The sequence below is a fragment of the Henckelia pumila genome, chromosome 3, assembly GCF_033568475.1.
Source record: "Henckelia pumila isolate YLH828 chromosome 3, ASM3356847v2, whole genome shotgun sequence".
In the NCBI taxonomy this organism is placed as follows: Eukaryota; Viridiplantae; Streptophyta; class Magnoliopsida; order Lamiales; family Gesneriaceae; genus Henckelia; species Henckelia pumila.
The window spans coordinates 44069294-44084115 of record NC_133122.1 but is presented as its reverse complement, the minus strand read 5'-3'; positions in this window follow the sequence as shown (position 1 = coordinate 44084115).

Here is a 14822-nt window from a genome sequence, read left to right as displayed (position 1 = left end):
ACGATTGAGAATTTTTGAAGTGCACAAGAGCTCGAGATTCCGGTAAACGAGGATTTCTGTGGATGCTGCAGCAGCAGAGGTTCAATATTTTTCTAAATTTCCTGAACAGGCTTATGAAGATGCATGAGCAAATGACTGCTAACAGTTATCAGTGGCCGAGTGAGAGATCTGTAATAATGAAGTCTGCTGGAATACATGAGGTTGATGCATTCACTGCTTTGACTGCTCAGATGGCTACTATTTCTACATAGTTGGCTGCACTGACCAAAGGCAATCAAGTTTCTATTAAGACAGCATCGCTGGCGACTGCCGTAAATTCTGCTGATGGATTTGAGAGTGTGGAGCAAGCTCAATATGTGAACAACAGAAATTACAACAACTATCAAGGTATCATGTACCCAATCAATATCACCCTAGTCTGCGTAATCATGAAAATTTTTCTTATGCTAACAATAATAATGTGTTGAATCCTCCTCCGGGATACAATACAAATAAGGGTGAGGGTAAGCCTCCTTTGGAGGATGTTGTTAATGCTTTTGTGCAGGAATCGTGCAAGAGGATGGCGAGGACTGAGACTCGCCTTGACAGCTTAGAGACGCATGTGGCCAACATGGGTGTTGTATTGCAATCCATGGAGACTAGCATTGGGCAGTTGGCGAACGCACTGAAAGATAATAACATAGACCAATTCCCAAGTAATATTGAGGTGAATCACAAGGAGCAGTGTAATGCTATAACGTTGAGGAGTGGGAAGCAGGTGGATACTGAAGAAGGCAAATCTGAGAGCAAGACGTCTGAAAAAGTTGCAGTTGACGAGAAGAAGGTCGAGGAGAAAGAGTCTGAACCTGAGCAAAAACCGATGTATAAGCCTCCTCTTCCATACCTCCAAAGGTTCAAGAAGAAGGCAGTGGATGAGCAGTTCTCAAAATTTATGGAGATTTTCAAGAATATACATATCAACATCCAGTTTGCTGATGCTTTGGCACAAATGCCGAATTATGCGAAGTTTATTAAAGAGGTGATGTCCAAGAAAAGGAGGCTGCAGGAGAATGAGGTGGTGAGCTTAACTGAAGAATGTAGTGCTGTGCTCCAAAAGAAGATGCCACAAAAGCTGAAGGATCCAGGGAGTTTTACTATTCCTTGCACTATTGGTTCTTTTTATTTTAATAATGCACTTTGCGATCTAGGAGCTAGCATTAATCTGATGCCTTTGTCTATTTTCAGGAGCTTAGGACTTGGCGAGGTGAAGGCCACAATGATCGCATTGCAGCTAGCTGATAGATCTATCACATATCCGCTTGGAATCATTGAAGATATTTTGGTAAAAATAGATAAATTTATTTTTCCGGCGGATTTTGTTGTGCTAGATATGGAGGAGGATGTAAATATGCCACTAATATTGGGGAGACATTTCTTGGCCACTGCTGATGCCAAGATTGAGGTGAAGAATGGTGGTCGATGGGTGTGGACGGAGAAATAGTTATTTTTAACATATTCAAAAAATCAAGTAATCCACCCATCGAGGAATTATTCATGATTGAGCGAGTTGTGAAGCTGGATGGTCATCCAAACTTGTTCATGAGGTAGATTCAAAGAAGAATGATCCGAAGGTGCCAAAGAAGAAGAAGAAAACGAAGAAGAAATCAAAGTTTAAAAAGGTTGCTGAATATATTTGGAGGGTGAAAGCGAAAGGGAAGACCCTCAACAAAACGGAACCGGGCTAGAATTGGAATAAAGTCGGGCTATGGACTATAAACTAAGCGCTTCTTGGGAGGCAACCCAAGCTAGTTGTTTTTTGCGTTTTTTTTATTTTCTTTTAGTTGTTTTTGTTTTTATTTTTATCATGAGGAAACTAGACATTAATAATGATTTTGAATTGTGTAGGTTAAAAATTATGGAGCTGAAAGAGTTTAGGAGCCACCCCTGATGAAGAGTTTTGAGTGATTAAGATGGTGCTGAGTACTGACGCTTGGTGCCTAAGGTATGTGTCTCTTGTTTTTAATGAATACTGTACATTGAGGACAATGCACAATTTAAGTTTGGGGGGGTGTTTAAAAATTGTGAAAATTTGAAATTTTTTATGAGTTAGTTGGAGTTGAAGGCATGATGTTGTAATTATGTTGGCCTATGATGAAAATAAATTTTGTGTGCTGAAAAAGTTTATGTTAGCTATATTTAATCTTGAGTTCTCATATTTATGCACGAATGCCATGATTTTTGATACTCCTAGCAATTAAAAAAAAATTATGTGGATTTGTGATGTGGATTAGAGGATTTGATTCTTAAATTTTTTTCATTTTTATTTGAAACTGAGGTAGATTTTTAAGATCACAGAAGTGATTTAGGCGTTTTTTTTCGAATCTATTGAGTTTTTTTAGCCATTCTATATTCATGAAAAATCCAAAACAAATTGAGTAGCTAAAAAAGTTCAAAGAAAAGTAATGGCGGAGAAAGTAAGGTGAGGGGAGGCCTTGAAAAGAAAAAAAAATGGATTGAAATTCTAGTCTAAATACAAGGCATAAAGATGGAGATGTATGGAGTAGAAGAAAACCAAGACTAATGTCTCGCAATGCAAATAAAAAATTTTTAGCTACTCATAATCCTGTACAAATTGAAATTATTCAATTCCCTTTGCTTTGCATCATGAGTCCTTGTTTGCATTAATATATATATGGATGCTTATCTCCTGCTGATTATGCTTGAGCCTAATGTTAACCGAAAAAGTCTTGTTGATCTGTGTGAGTAAAAGTTGAACTTAGTTGAGAGTATTTTGAAACTTGAGGGAGGAGTTAATGATTTTATGAAGCTTACGGATTGCATGATTTTACCGAAAGTTAGGTGGGTAGATGAGATTGCCAAATCACACACACACGAGAACTCTTGAGAAAATTAGCGGGCATGTGTATTGAATCTTGAAATGTAAAAATTCAGAGGTCGACTATATTGCTTATGACTGTTTTGCTCGGGACTAGCAAAAGTCTAAGTTTGGGGGGATTTGATAAGTGCATTTTATACACTTAATTTATATATGATTTGACTTGGATTTTGTGATGTATCGAGTGAATATTATGCGTATTTGTTGTTGTTTTTGTGAGTTGCAAGGATTTGAAGAAAAGTAGCAAGAAGAAGCGGAAAGCTGAATTACGGGACAGAAAACTTCAGAAAATTACTGAGAATGTTACAGATACCAAAATCCGATCTCCACCGTTCCAATTGAAGTTTAGGATGTTTTAAAGTTGCTGTCAAAATTTCAGCTCGATCCGACGGCTAAAACTTAAGTTATGATTTTTACAAAAATGCTGCGCAGATGGTAAAATGGAAGAACAAGTAGCGCCCCAGCTCTAGTTTTCCAACGCTCCAGCGCCCGTAAATTCATGTCCAGAGCACCCCATGAAACGACCCTAACTCTATAATTACTAAATAAATATGCGGAAATTTTTTTTTTTATATACTTACTAAATAAAATATGCACATATATGCCCATACATACATGCACAGAATAAAAAGATTTAAAATAAATAAATAAATAAATAACTTAAATAAAAATTGCATTCTTTAAATAAAATAAATATCTGAGTCAAACATTTAATTAAAAATACTGCAATATAAAAATGATGTAAAATTTGCATGCACAGAAAATATTCAAACCACAACCACTGGAAAATAATTAAAAAGTGTAACGTGCTGACATAACTAAAACATGCAATATGACTCAGACATCTATCACGGTCACGGGATCACTGCATGTCCGCTCATATGTCCTCGCCGCCGGTAGGAGCTACATCCTCCTCTACGAACTCACCTGCACCATACCAGTGTAGTGAGCCTAGAGGCCCAACATGCTAACATAACAAGAGTTTAAAATAATTTAAAACAATTAAATATTAATACATAACATATACATGAATGAGCATGCTTAAAAATATCATGGCATAAACATAACTTAAATTAACTTAAATAACATAATACATACATATTGTTGAGCAGTTAAATTTCTAACATCGCATGGTTGTATCCGTAGTGTAACCTTAAATCATACATTAAATACTGATCAGCGTGAAAACCAACGTACGTGGCGGTGACGAATCACCTCTTAAATTGGCAGTAAACTGCCCTTCAATAGTTCACATATGGGGACGAGTCCCCCTTAAATTGTCACACTACTTCAACTTCCAACATAAAATATTTTATTATGGCTCAACCTTAAACATTTAATTATGCATAAATTATTTCATGAATGCATGTACTTAAATAAAATGTGTGTCCTTCATATATATTTAATTTAATTTCTTACTAACATATAAATATTAAAATAACTTCAATGCATAAAAATAATTAAATATATAATCAGGACACATGCAAATTTCTCACGGATTGTACTGGACTGCTGGCCCTAACACTCAAGCCCATTTACTTAAATCTGGCCCAATAACATACTTAAGCCCAATAAAATTATTCTAAGCCCAATTAAAATAATTTAAAGCCCATAAAATGCCCTAGCCCAATAACAACTTAAACTGGCCCAATGGGCCCAAAAGCCCAAAGACTGGCCCAATAACTTTTATGGGCTCAAAAGCCCATAAAATTAATGGACTAACTTAATTAAAATTTTAAAAACCCAAATAAAATTATTTGGGAGTCCAAATAATTTTATTTCTAATTAATTGGCCCAAAAATCAATTAATTCATAAAATACTTTAAAAATAAAAAGACTCGAGCCCGGCCCACCGAACCCGGACCCGGACCAACTTAACCCGACCCACTAACCTACTGACCCGACCCGGACCACCGACCCAACCCGGACCACCCCCTAACCCTAAACCCGAAACTCCCCCTTCCCTCCCCTTCTCGGCCGCCGCGTGCAGCAGCCCTTTAGGGACTGCTGCCGCCTCGCTCCGGCCGCCCCTGGCCGGAGCGCCGCTGCCCAGACGTAGCCCACGTCTGGGCGGATTGAACCCAGCCCAGCCCCGGTCCCCATGCACCCTAGCCAAGGAACCCGAAGCCCCTTAATCCGAAACCCTAGCCTGCGTCTACCATGGAGCCGACCACCTCTTGGCTTGATTCTAGGCTCGTTTGGCTCGAGCCCCTCGAGCCACTTGAGCCTAGACCCACCTTAGACATCCTATCAACCATGACCAGCAGCTAGAACGATCCATGGCTAGCAAAAACGTGAACATGATCAACAAATTTCAAGAACCATATGCATACATCAAAACCGATTGAATTTCTAAAGGAAAACTTAGATAAAAATCGATGCATATACACACACACCATAACAACTGATATGGTACGAAAAATAGAGAAGGAATCATGCCTTTCACCGAAATTGAAGAGAAAAACGTGCGTGGGACGATTCCGGGACGACGGGACGAACACACCTTCGAAGCTTTAAGAAAATCGAGCTATGGAACCTCCTAGGGCTTTCTGATCGAGGAAGAAGATGAACAATGGGGTGGGGTGACGGCTGATGGAGTTAACGTGGGGGTAGGGATAGGTTTTGGGTAGAATTTAGGGTTATAACTTAATTAAAATAGGTTTTAGGATATTAAAATATTAATAATGATTTTAATACTAAAATATATAACTTAAAAGCTCCAAATAATACTTAAAAATCTGATACTAAAATAAAATCCCAAAATATTAAATTTAGGGAATTTTAAAAATAATTAAAAGTCATTAAAATGGCTAAATTTGGATAAAAATGGACCCCTAAAATTATATAAAATTAAATACTAAAAATTTTGAGGTAATAAAACTCAAAATAATATTTTAGGGCTCTAAAAAGGCTCATGAAATTAATTGGCTAGAAAGTTGTCATCTCGTCCGTCCACGGTCCCGTCTACGCGATAAAATAATTAAAATACTAAAAATCATAAAAATCACTAATTATGGGTTAAATGCTTAAAAATAAATTAAATCATGCACAAATAATTCACATAATTATTTAACCCATAACTCACAAATTTAAATAATTAAATATCCTAATTATGCATGCGGATTTACGTATTTAAAATACCGGGTGTTACAATTCTCCCCCCCCCCCCCCCCTTAAATTGAATTTCGTCCTCGAAATTAAAGTACTTACCCGAACAACTCCGGGTAGCGAGTCCTCATGTCTGCCTCGGTCTCCCAAGTAGCTTCCTCCTCTGAGTGATTCAGCCACTGGACTCTGACCATCGGTATGACCCGCGTCCTAAGCCTCCGCTCCTCCCTTGCCAAGATCCGCACTGGCCTCTCCTCATACACTAGATCTGGTGGCAACTGCAAGGGCTCGAAATCCAACACATGCGACGGGTTAGAGACATATCTCCGAAGCATGGATACATGGAAAACGTTGTGCACTGCCGCTAGCCCTGGTGGTAGAGCTAAACGGTAGGCCAACGTGCCAACTCTCTCCAAGATCTCGAATGGCCCTATATACCTCGGATTAAGCTTGCCTCTCCGGCCAAAACGCACTACTCCCTTCATAGGTGACACCTTCAGGAATACGTGATCACCTACAGCGAACTCCAAATCTCGTCGTCTGGCATCTGCATAACTCTTCTGCCGACTCTGAGCAGTCCTCATCCGATCTCGAATCTGAGTCACTATGTCAGCTGTCTGCTGCACAATCTCAGAACCCAGTAGAATCCGCTCACCAACCTCATCCCAATGCACAGGAGATCTGCATCTCCTCCCATACAATGCTGCATAAGGAGCCATACCTATAGACGACTGAAAACTGTTGTTATAGGTAAACTCCACTAATGGCAGTCTAGTCTCCCAAGAGCCCCGAAAATCAATGACACAGGCTCTCAGAAGATCCTCGAGAACCTGGATCACCCTCTCAGACTGACCATCTGTCTGGGGATGAAATGTTGTGCTGAACAAAAGCCTAGTCCCCAAAGCTGTGTGCAGACTCTTCCAAAACGCAGATGTGAATCTCGGATCTCTGTCTGACACAATAGACACTGGTATGCCATGCAGTCTAACAATCTCTCTGATGTAAAGCTCTGCATACTGTGTCAAAGAATAAGTAGTCCTCACCGGCAAGAAATGAGCTGACTTGGTGGGTCTATCCACAATCACCCAAATCGCTGTGCAACCTCTGGCACTCCTCGGTAAGCCAACTACAAAGTCCATCATAATATTCTCCCATTTCCATTCCGGAATAGGAAGAGGTCTAAGAAGTCCTGCTGGACGCTGATGCTCTGCCTTGACTTGCTGACAAGTCAAGCACTCTGACACCACTCTCCCGATGTCACTCTTTATCCCGGGCCACCAATACAATAGCTGCAAATCTTTGTACATCTTCGTACTTCCGGGGTGAATGGAGTACGGAGATGTATGAGCCTCTGCTAAAATCTCAGCTCTCAACTGATTGACGTTCGGTACCCACATCCTACCACGGTACTGAACGATACCATCCTCCACCGTATACAAGAGATTACCCCTAGCCTCATCTCTCTGTCTCCATCGCTGCAACTCCTCATCAGTAGACTGTCCATCCCTAATCCGATCTCGCAGAACTGGCTGCACCGTCAACACTGACAAGCTCGGTGCATGACCACTCGGATAACACTCCAAGCCAAATCTCTGAATCTCGCTCTGTAGTGGTAACTGTACGGTCAAACATGATACCATTGATGACTTCCGACTCAAAGCATCGGCCACTACATTAGCTTTACCCGGATGGTAGCTAATGTCACAGTCATAGTCCTTCACCAACTCCAACCATCTGCGCTGTCTCATGTTCAACTCCTTCTGTGTGAAGAAGTACTTGAGACTCTTGTGGTCTGTGAAAATCTTGCACTTCTTTCCATACAGATAGTGCCTCCAGATTTTCAAAGCGAAAACCACTGCTGCTAACTCCAAGTCATGCGTCGGATAATTCTGCTCATGAATCTTCAGCTGCCTCGACGCATACGCAATAACCCTACCACACTGCATAAGTACTGCGCATAAACCCAGTTTAGACGCATCGGTGTACACCAATAACTCCTCGTGTGGTACTGTCATCGCTAACACTGGTGCAGTAGTGAGTGCTTCCTTCAGCTGATCGAAGTTCCTCTGACAGTCTGAACTCCAGATAAACTTCGCATTCTTCTTGGTCAAGGAAGTCAAGGGTACTACAATAGAGGAAAAACCCTTGATGAACTTCCTATAATACCCTGCCAAACCCAAGAAACTGCGAATCTCCGAAGCATTCTTCGGAATACCCCAATTCTGCACTGCCTCAACCTTTGACTGATCAACTGCAATCCCATCTCTCGAAATAATGTGGCCCAGAAATGCCACCTGCTCAAGCCAAAACTCGCACTTGCTGAACTTGGCATACAACCGATGCTCCCTCAAAGTCTGCAAGGCTGTCTGAAGATGATGTCTATGCTCCTCGATGCTCCTAGAATAGATCAAAATATCATCAATAAAGACTATGATGAACTGATCTAAATACGGCTGAAAGACTCGGTTCATGAGATCCATGAAAACCGCTGGAGCATTGGTCATCCCAAATGGCATTACTAAGAACTCGTAATGCCCATATCGTGTCCTGAAAGCAGTCTTGGACACATCTGCATCTCTAACACGCAACTGATGATAACCAGATCGCAGGTCGATCTTGGAGAACACCGAAGCTCCCTGCAACTAGTCAAATAAATCCTCTATCCTCGGCAGTGGATACTTGTTCTTCACTGTGACCCTGTTGAGCTCTTAGTAATCGATGCACAGTCTCATACTGCCATCCTTCTTCTTCACAAATAACACCGGAGCTCCCCACGGAGAAAAGCTAGGACGAACAAAGCCTTTCTCTAACAACTCCTGAATCTGCTCCTTCAACTCTTTCATCTCGGTAGGAGCAAGTCTGTACGGTGCCTTAGAGATAGGTACGGTGTCTGGCACTAAGTCGATGCCGAACTCCACATCTCTCACTGGTGGAATTCCTGCAACATCCTCCTGAAAGACATCCGGAAAGTCACGAACCACCTCTATCTCTGACAATGATCTGCTAGATGGCTCTGAAGTCGTGACGATACTCGCTAGAAACCCCTGGCAACCCCGTCTCAACAACTTCCTCGCCTGAATATGAGATATCACCTGAGGCATATCACTGCTCTGAGATGCATGAAAAGTGAACGGGTCGCCTACTGTAGGTCTCACTGACACTGATCTCCGACGAAAATCAATCGAAGCTCCATTGACTGTCAACCAGTCCATGCCCAAAATCAAATCGAATCCACTCAATGGAAAAACCACCACATCTGCTCGAATGGAGTGTCCCTGCAGCTCCAACTCCAGTCCTCGAATAACCTTCGAGGTAGAAATAATCTGCCCTGACGGCATAGTAACATCATACCCACTGTCAATACTCTCAGGTGTGATGCCTACCCGCCTGATAAACTCCAGGGAGATAAACGAATGCGTAGCCCCTGAATCTAGCAACGCAAACGTGGAGTTGCCTCCAACTAGAATTCTCCGTGCACGCAGAAAATTACCAACAGTTTCATACCACTACTAAATTTTTCCCAACGAGTCACTACTAATTCTTAATTCTAATCACAAGTAAAACATGCTTCCTATTCTAACATGCAGTTAAATAACCCAAATAACAACAATTCCAAATTAAAGACGAAATTTTAACCAAAGGAAAATTATTAAAATGCTAGGGGTAAGATATACCGGTGATCAAGGAGGTGTCTGGATCTACCTCCTTGGCCTGCATCACAAACACCCTACCAGCGGTGTTCTTCTTCCTCGGGCAGTTAGCTATCTGATGCCCTGGCTCCCTACAGTGGTAGCAAACTCCTGCTCCCAATAGACAAGGTCCCGAATGCATCTTCTGACACTTCGGGCAAGTAGGATAAGCTATGGCATTAGGGGCCCCGCCCCTCTGTTGCTGTGGCCTCTGCTTCTGTGGCCTCTGCTGTGGATTCGGGCCCTTAGCCGGCCCTGTAAACTGCTTCTTCGCAGGAGGATGCGAAGATGGTCGCTGATACCCAGCCTGAAACTGCCTCTTCCCCTGCTGCTCCCTCTGAATCTCTCTCCGCCCCTCCTCGGAACGCAAGGCTCTACTGACTGCAGACTCATAAGTAAGGACGTCTGCCATGCGAACATCATGCTTGATATCCGCCCTCAAACCCTCCACAAACTGCCTCAACTTCTCTGGTGGACTATCTGAAATCAGAGGCACAAAGCGACAGCCCCTCTCAAACTGACTCACGTACTCGACCACTGTCTTGTCCCCCTGACGGAGACTCATAAACTCTCGGATCATGCGACTGCGCACATCCTCTGTGAAGTACTTGGCATAGAAGATACGCCTAAACTCTGTCCACGTCAGTGTAGGAAGGTGAACTCCCCTGACAGCACCCTCCCACCAAAGCGCTGCGTCACCCCTCAGCATGTACGTCGCACAGTTCACCCTGTCGGTGTCTGTGATCCCCATATAAGCAAAGATGGACTCCAGAGAGCGAATCCATCCCTCAGCCACCAAAGGATCGGTGGTACCAACAAACTCCTTGGGTCCCTTCTTCTGGAACCTCTCAGCAACGTCCTCCTCATGGGACAACCTAGGACGAGTAGCCTGCTGTTCTAACAGAGCAGTAATCCCTGCCATCATATTCGCATTGGCCTGCTCCAATGCTGCTAGAGGGTTCTGCGGAGGTGGAGATCCCCCACGTCTATTCATCGGTCTGGGAGGCATTCTGCACCACCACATATTTCTTTACGTAAATCTCCATGCATAACTAAGTTGTTTAAAATTAATGCTAACTTAAATTCTAAAAATTAAATCATGCTATAAACACTTAAAACTTACAGACCGGTAGCGTGGATTTCTGAGCTCGCATAGCAGTAATGACCCCTCCAAGGACCGTGCTCTGATACCAACTGAAACGACCCTAACTCTATAATTAATAAATAAATATGCGGAAATTTTTTTTTTTTATACTTACTAAATAAAATATGCACATATATGCCCATACATACATGCACAGAATAAAAAGATTTAAAATAAATAAATAAATAAATAACTTAAATAAAAATTGCATTCTTTAAATAAAATAAATATCTGAGTCAAACATTTAATTAAAAATACTGCAATAGAAAAATGATGTAAAATTTGCATGCACAGAAAATATTCAAACCACAACCACTGGAAAATAATTAAAAAGTGTAACGTGCTGACATAACTAAAACATGCAATATGACTCAGACATCTATCACGGTCACGGAGTCACTGCATGTCCGCTCATATGTCCTCGCCGCCGGTAGGAGCTACATCCTCCTCTACGAACTCACCTGCACCATACCAGTGTAGTGAGCCTAGAGGCCCAACATACTAACATAACAAGGGTTTAAAATAATTTAAAACAATTAAATATTAATACATAACATATACATGAATGAGCATGCTTAAAAATATCATGGCATAAACATAACTTAAATTAACTTAAATAACATAATACATACATACATATTGTTGAGCAGTTAAATTTCTAACATCGCATGGTTGTATCCGTAGTGTAACCTTAAATCATACATTAAATACTGATCAGCGTGAAAACCAACGTACGTGGCGGTGACGAATCACCTCTTAAATTGGCAGTAAACTGCCCTTCAATAGTTCACATATGGGGACGAATCCCCCTTAAATTGTCACACTACTTCAACTTCCAACATAAAATATTTTATTATGGCTCAACCTTAAACATTTAATTATGCATAAAATTATTTCATGAATGCATGTACTTAAATAAAATGTGTGTCCTTCATATATATTTAATTTAATTTCTTACTAACATATAAATATTAAAATAACTTCAATGCATAAAAATAATTAAATATATAATCAGGACACATGCAAATTTCTCACGGATTGTACTGGACTGCTGGCCCTAACACTCAAGCCCATTTATTTAAATCTGGCCCAATAACATACTTAAGCCCAATAAAATTATTCTAAGCCCAATTAAAATAATTTAAAGCCCATAAAACGCCCTTGCCCAATAACAACTTAAACTGGCCCAATGGGTCCAAAAGCCCAAAGACTGGCCCAATAACTTTTATGGGCTCAAAAGCCCATAAAATTAATGGACTAACTTAATTAAAATTTTAAAAACCCAAATAAAATTATTTGGGAGTCCAAATAATTTTATTTCTAATTAATTGGCCCAAAAACCAATTAATTCATAAAATACTTTAAAAATAAAAAGACTCGAGCCCGGCCCACCGAACCTGGACCCGGACCAACTTAACCCGACCCACTAACCTACTGACCCAACCCGGACCACCGACCCGACCCGGACCACCCCCTAACCCTAAACCCAAAATGAAACGACCCTAACTCTATAATAAATAAATATGCGGAAATTTTTTTTTTTTTATATACTTACTAAATAAAATATGTACATATATGCCCATACATATATGCACAGAATAAAAATATTTAAAATGAATAAACAAATAAATACTTAAATAAAAATGCATTCTTAAAAATATAATAAATATCTGAGTCAAACATTAATTAAAAATATACTGCATAAGTAAATAAAAGTTTGCATGCACTGAAAATATTAAATAAATATTCTAGACCCTCAATCACTGAAAATAATAAAAATGTATCATGCTGACAAAAACAATAACATGCATAGCGACTCAGAATATTTCACGGTCACGGGGCCACTGCATGCATGCTCATACGTCCTCGCCTCCGGTGGGTACAATGTCATCCTCAACGTACTCACCTGCACCATACCAGTGTAGTGAGCCTAGAGGCCCAACATGCTAACATAACAAGGGTTTTAAAATAATTTAAACCAATTTAATACTAATACATACATATACATGAATGAGCATGCTTAAAAAATTACATAACATAACTTACTTAAATAAAACATATTACATAACATAATACATAACATTATTGAGCAATTTATTTTCTAACATAGCATGGTTGTATCCGTAGTGTAACCTTAAATCATACATTAAATACTGATCAGCGTGGAAACCTACGTACGTGGCCGGTGACGAATCACCTCTTAAATTGGCAGTAAACTGCCCTTCAATCATATGGGACGAATCCCCCTTAAATTGTCACACTACTTCAACTTCCAACATAAAATATTTTTATTGCTCAACTTAAACATTAAATTATGCATAAAATATTATTTCATGAATGCATGTACTTGAATAAAATGTGTGTCTATCATATATATTTAATTTAATTTCTTATTAACATATAAATATTAAAATAACTTGAATGCATAAAAATAATTAAATATAATCATACAGGACACATGCAAATTTTCTCATGGATGGTCCTGGACTGCTGGCCCTACACACAAGCCCATTAACTTAAATCTGGTCCATTAACATACTTAAGCCCAATATCTTAAACTTTAAGCCCAAATAATTATTCTAAGCCCAATTAAATTAATAAAGCCCATTAAAATACACTAAGCCCAATAACAACTTAAACTGGCCCAATGGGCCCAAAAACCCATAGACTGGCCCAATAACTTTTATGGGCTCAAAAACCCATAAAATTAATGGACTAACTTAATTAAAATTTTAAAATTTCAAATAAAATTATTTGGGAGTCCAAATAATTTTATTTCAATTTATTTGACTCAAAAACACATAATTTCGTAAAATACTTTAAAAATAAAATACTCGAGCCCGGCCCGCCAAACTCGGACCCGAACTCACTAACCCGACCCACTACCTAACCGACCCGACCCGGACCACTCAGACCCGACCCAGACCCCTAACCCAGCCCAACCCGATCCCCCCTCTCCCATTGCTTCCCTGGCCGGAGCGCCGCCGCCCGGACGTAGCCCACGTCCGGGCGGACCTAACCCAGCCAGGCCCCAACCCCCATGCAATCCACAAGGCTAAAGCCGAAGCCCTTCTCCCATAACCCTAGTCTGCGCACAGCTGCACTCTTCGAGCCTAACACGGATCGGCCGAGCCCTTCTCAGCCCCAAGCCCGGCCATGGCTCGATCCTTAGGCACCCTAGGACCCCTCCTAGCCGGACCCCTAGCCCTGAACCAAACCATGCGATCCAATGACAAGAAAAAAGATGCGTGAGCCATGAATATGCATGCCAAGAACAAGCTTCAACCATTTTCTGAAAAATATTGAAGGAAATTCGATGTCTACACATTCCATATAATATACTACTGATATCGTACGAAAAATAACAAGGAATTCATGCCTTTCACCGTAGATGACGAGAAAACACGAGCGTGGGACGGTTCCGGGACGACGGGACGAAAGTACGGGACTTTTGGAGCTTCACGATCCTTGGCTATGGCTTCCTTTGTGCGTCGGCTAGGTGGAGAAGAAGGAGATGGGGGTGGGTGTCGGCTGAGTGGAAGAAGGCGTGGGAGGTAGGTATAGGTTTAGGTTTTAGTTTAATTAGGAAATAGGGTAATTAATTATATAATTAAGGATATAATATATATATAAAATATAACTTACTAAAACTCTAAAAGAAACCTTAAAAAAAATCTGAAACATAAAATAAATCCCGAAATATAATTTTAGGGGAATTTTAAAAATACTAAAAAGTTAATATTTTGACTAATTTTGGATAAAAATGACCCCTAAAATTAAATAAAATTAAATACTTAAAATTTTGAGATAATAGGACTCAAAATAATATTTTAAGGCTCTAAAAAGGCTCATAAAATAATTTGGCTAAAAAGTTGTCATCTCGTCTGTCCACGGTCCCGTCTATGCGATCAAATAATAAAAATACTAAAAATCATAAAAATCACTAATTATGGGTTAAATGCTTAAAAATAAATTAAATCATGCATAAATAATTCACATAATTATT